Source organism: Ailuropoda melanoleuca, chromosome 12, assembly GCF_002007445.2.
Source record: "Ailuropoda melanoleuca isolate Jingjing chromosome 12, ASM200744v2, whole genome shotgun sequence".
Lineage (NCBI taxonomy): Eukaryota > Metazoa > Chordata > Mammalia > Carnivora > Ursidae > Ailuropoda > Ailuropoda melanoleuca.
Window position 1 is genome coordinate 47,137,368 of NC_048229.1, and position 6,000 is coordinate 47,143,367.

Below are 6,000 nucleotides of genomic sequence, written 5' to 3' on the forward strand. Positions count from 1 at the left end.
AATTCCTAGCTGGAGCAATTGGCCGAGAAAAATAAATAAATGGCATCCAAAATGGAAAGGAAGAAATAAAATTATCTCTGTTTGAAGAGAACGTGATATTATATGTAGAAAACTTTCAAGATTTCACACAAGGAATTGTTGGAACTGATAAATAAATTCAGCTACGTTGTAGGATACAAACTCAACCAATAAACATCAGTTGTGCTTCCACACATTACCAATGACCAATCGCCCTGCTGTGCTCTCTCTCTCTCTCTCTCTCTCAAATACATAAATAAAATCTTAAAAAAAAAAAAGACATATAGACCAATGGAATAGAATAGAGAGCCCAGAAGTATATCTTTGTCTACACAGTTCAAATGATTTTTGACCAAAGTACCAAGAGTACTCAATAGAGAAAGGACAAATGATGTTAGAAAAACCTGATATGCACATACAAGGGAATGAAATCGGATTCTTACCCTACACCACATGAAAAATTTAATTCAAATGGATTGAAGACCTAACTATATACCCCACACTCGAACATTCCCAGAAGAAAACACAGAGGAAAATATTTATAACATGGAATTTGGAAATGATTTTTTTTTTTGATATGACACCAAAAACATAGGTGACAGAAACGGAAGTGGACAAATGGGACTACATCAGACTTGAAAACTAATCTGTATCAAAGGACACAATCAACAGAGAAACGGCAACATACAGAATGGGAGAAAATATTTGCAAATCATACATCTGGTAAGAGGTTACTATCCAGAATATATACAGAATTGCTACAATTCAACAATAACAAATAAGTAATCTGATTAAAAATAGCAAAGGATTTGAGTAGACATTTCTCCAAAGTTGATATACGAATGGTCAACAAACATGAAAACGTTTTGTTTTTGTTTTTGTTTTTTTTAAAGATTTTATTTTTATTTATTCGACAGAGATAGAGACAGCCAGCGAGAGAGGGAACACAAGCAGGGGGAGTGGGAGAGGAAGAAGCAGGCTCATATCAGAGGAGCCTGATGTGGGGCTCGATCCCATAACGCCGGGATCACGCCCTGAGCGGAAGGCAGACGCCTAACCGCTGTGCCACCCAGGCGCCCCAAAAACGTTTTTTTAACATCAGTAATCATTAGAGAAATGGAACTCAAAACAATGAGAGGTCACCTCACACTCATTAGTATGGCTACAAAACAAAAAAGAAAATAACAAGCATTGGTGAGAACATTGGAACCCTTGCACACTATTGGTGGGAATATAAAATGGTGCAGCCACCATGGAAAACAATATGGAGTTTTCTCAAAAAATTAAAAATAGAGTCACTATAATGATCCAATAATTCCACTTTGGATTACATAGCCAACAGAATTGAAAACAAGGTGTTGAAGAGATATTTGTACCCCCAGGTTCATAGCAGCATTATTTCCGATAGCCAAAAGGTGGAAACACCCCAAATGTCCACTGATGAATGAATGAATAAACAAAATGTGGTACATACGTATGTATTAATTTGCTTGGGCTGCCATAACAAGATCCCACGAACTGGGTGGCTTCAACAACAGACGTTTATTTCCTCACAGTTCTGGGGGCTGGAAGTCGAGGATGAAGGTGTCAGCAGGGCTGGTTTCTCCTGAGGCTTCTGTGGCTTTCAGGGGGCTGCCCACTTGTGGTATCCTCACAACGTCTATTCTCTGTGCCCGTGCCTCCCTAGTGTCCCTTCTTCTTTTTTAAGGACACCAGTCCCCTCAGATCAGAGCTGCACTCTCATGATCTCATTTAACTGTACTACCTCTTTTATTTTTAGTTTTATTTTTTTTTAAAGATTTTATTTATTTATTCGACAGAGATAGAGACAGCCAGCAAGAGAGGGAACACAAGCAGGGGGAGTGGGAGAGGAAGAAGCAGGCTCTCAGCGGAGGAGCCTGATGTGGGGCTCGATCCCATAACGCCGGGATCACGCCCTGAGCCGAAGGCAGACGCTTAACCACTGTGCCCCCCAGGCGCCCCTTTACTATCTCTTTTAAAGACCTATATCCAAATATAGTCACATGGAACTTAGAGCTTCAACATAAGAATTTTGGGGGAGACACAATGCAGTTCATAACAGCCCACAAGGAAATATCACGCAGCCTTAAAAAGGGAGGAAATCCTGGCACATGCTACCCCATGGGTGGGCCTTGAGGACATTATTGCTTAATATGCTACACAGAAGACCTCTATGATTTGATCTTAGAACCTGCCGCCTCTCCTACACCCAGAACCTTCACCCCTCCTAACCAGATACCGTCCTATCTATCACATGCCTTTGCACACGCCTCTTCTCTGTCCTGGAATACTTTTCCTTCACTTCTCCCATCAGAGGGAGTCTCATCCATTGTTCCAAGCCTACCCAAAATGTTCTCTTCAAGGCTCCTGCTCCCCAGGGAGAGTTCATGTCCCCTTTCATCAGTGCTCCAGTTCTTTGTACAACACACTACGTTACGACTGTGTTTTTTCAGCCTGCTCCCTCCACTAATTGTAAGCTCCCAAAGTCACGGGCTCTTCCTCTTGTCACCTGTCCCTAGCGCAGAGCCCATGGTAGACATTCAGTAATGCCTGGTGAATGAACACGGGCTCAGGTACGCAAAGCCTGGTAAGGGAATTGAGACCATCCTGACTCAATCAGACATGGTGAGCCCACCCAGACCGGTCTTGGCAAAGCTTGGTATGCATATCAATAGCGATCCAAAGGACGACTTGTAGGTGGCAGCTTGGATGGACACTTTTTAAAAATAGTTATACATTTATTTTAGTGCCTCCAAAAAAATATAACTGCATCTTAAACCTGTGTGCTCATGAATCTCATTGCTTCCCATGGGGCCAAGTAAAAAGCAGCGAGTCAATTTAACTAAAATATCTAGTAAATAATACTGCAAGTGGTCCACGGACATGGTAAAAATCCCAAACAGTTAAAAATTGAGAAACCCTGGGCTAGACTTTGGCCTCACCACTGGGCAAAATTATAGACTGGTGTTCCCAACAGCATTCAGGGCATGGCATTTTGCATGATTCATTCTGTTTTTCAGTCTTCACTAGCAGGTGCGGGGGGGAGCTGGGGAGGGGACTTAAGGGCGTCTTCACCGTGTCTCTGCCTGTCTGCCTCAATGCTGTCTTCAGTTTAGTCCCGAGTGGGGAATGATGAGGCATTCTTGCAGAGAACATCAGCTAGTTCCTTTCATAGCCCAGCTCATCAGCATTTCTGGTGATTGTACATTGCGGTATCTGCAAACAAGTGATATATATTCTGCAGGCCTCTCCATCAGGATGCTCGTAAGATACATGTTAGAAAGACGGGTCTTTGGTTTGTTTCCAAGTCACAGAGACATAAGTCCTCTTTTAAAAATGTTATTTATGCCTAAAGCTGACCTTTCAGAATGGAACGGGTGGGGGCAGGTGGCCACCAGGAGGGGTAGAGTGGCAGGGGGAGAAATAGCGAGATGGGGGCAGGTGGTGCGGTGTTTTTATATTACAGAAAGATTCTCTGCCTTACAAAAGGATTAATCACAGGGTTCCTTTTAAACAGAAAGTTTCATGCATTTTAAAAGAGGATTTGATTTACAAGAAACTTTTCAGGAACACAGCTGCTGGGCAAGCAAGCTATTTACACTGACTTGAAATCCATTTTATGAGCCAGGAGTCTGGGGTGTGGGGGGGTGGGGATTAAACTCCTTTAGTTTTTAATTGATGAGTGATATTGACGAGCACAGTTAGGGGCCTGGGCCAGCATGTTTCTGTAGTAAATATGCGTGAATGTTCTGAGAGCTTTGAGTATTGATTCATTTATGTACCTGTTTGGCTTTTGCTGTGAAGGGCTTTGTACTTTGCCACTTTAGAGCCAAGCTGGCTTTCACAGAAGCCTGTGTCAGAATGTACAGGGTTGTACAGCATGAATCATCTGGCTCGATGGCCTCTGAGGAGGGGCTGGCCTTGGACAGCACTGCAAGGAGTAGACTCAAAGGCATCAGTGGAGGGAAAGGGCACTGGGGGTAAGGGGGCCGCGCAAGTGGGGAGATGAGATCTTTGCCTTGGAAACAAACCTCCGGGTTCCTTTTAATCCCTTCTCCCCCTCCCACTCAGACTGCTAATCGTATTCTCCCTCGCAATTGTCCCACTCCACTGAGTTTTTATTATCACTTCTGTCTTGTGGAAATTCCACATGAGCCCCTGGGGTCCTGAAATGATTCCCTCTTTCCCTGCTCCCTGCTGCAATGGCACAATAGCAGAGTGTGAGGTTGAGAGCTTCCAGAAAGAGAGACAGTGCCACTGCTGAGCCTCTCATCTCTGCTAGGCAAAGAGAGCCATACAAGGCTTTTGTTCCACAGGTTCGGAGACCCACCTTGATCACTGTCCATGGGATTTCATCTTGGAGCTGGCAAAATAAGGGTATCACACTTAAAGAAGAGCTTCTTTTCTCAGGGGGTAAAGCTATTAGAAATTCAGTCTCAGACAATGGCAAATGTGCATTGGGTGTGTCAGAGAGGTGGACGTTTTTAGACATAGTTTGCATAATTAGGGAAAAAAAACCTAATGGAGACTGACTTCAAGGGGCTTACAATCTAAAAGGAGAGGAAGGACAAAAAGCATCTACGTTACTTTGCCAAAAGGACTGTAGGACACCTGCTCCCATCCCTTGGTCACGTGGCTCCGTGCGGCTTGCTTTAGCTGATGAAATGTGAAGAAGCCCAAGGGACATTGGAGCTTGGCTGGACTTTCTTCTTTCCCTCAGGCAAGTACAGAGGTTCTCTGTCAACTGGGCCCTGAACGAGAGCAGCAAAGATGACAATGTCGATGGTGATGCTGGAGCAAAGCCCCCAGCTAACCTGCAGCGAACACATAGCGTGAGCAGGAGACAAACCTTTGTAGGTTTAAGCCCTGAGATTTTGGTGCCGTTCCCCAGCACAGCATAAGCTGGCCCCTGACTGATACACTTTGGCTCTATTCTGAGTAGCTGCAAAGCTTAATCCTAAATGAATCTTATCGGAGCAATGTCAATTTATCTTCATTTTATAGTGAGTATCTGATGAGTGCTTAGGAAATCGATATAAAAACAGAATTTGGGGGGATGAAAAGAGCTTTGAGATCTGTCCAGTCCAGGCATTTTTACCATTGATATTCTGCTATATTTGCTTGTCCACATCTCTCTCTGTCCTTCCTCTGTCCATCAATCACGCCACTTAGGGACTGGCACATTTTTGGCATTTTTAGATGATATCATGTATATTACTGATTTTGGCCTGGGTTGGACAATAATGCTTCACGCTGACTTCATGTAGTCGTAAAGCTCAATGGAGGTAAAGAATTTTTGGAAAGTTAAAAGTAGTCGAATGTGCTTATTTGATAAATGTTTGTGGAGGACATCAGTGATAGGCATCGTTTTGTGTGAAGTCTTGGGGACACAAAGATCAATCACTGTCCCTGTGTTGGAGGAACTTGGAGGTTTCACCGTCAGGACAATGTCTAGGCTTCATTTTACTGTGTTGTGTTGATATCTGTAATTTTTTTTTCATAAGATTTTTATTTTATTTTTTTATAATAATTTTTTTATTATGTTATGTTAGGCATCATACAGCATATGCTTAGTTTCTGCTGTAAAGTTCCATGATTCATCAGTTGCGTATAACACCCAGTGCACCATGCAATACGTGCCCTCCTTAATACCCGTCACCGGGCTATCCCAAGCCCCCACCCCCCTCCCCTCTGATGCCCTCAGTTTGTTTCCCACAGTCCATAGTCTCTTATGGTTCATTCCCCCTTCTGTTTACTTCCCTTCATTCTTCCCTTCCTTCCCCTACCGATCTTCCGACTTCTTATGTTCCGTAAATGAGTGAAACCATATGATAATTGTCTTTCTCTGCTTGACTTATTTCTCTTAGCATTATCTCCTCTAGTCCCGTCCATGTTGCTGCAAATGTTGTGTAATCGTTCTTTCTGATGGCTGAGTAATATTCCATTGTCTATATGGACCAC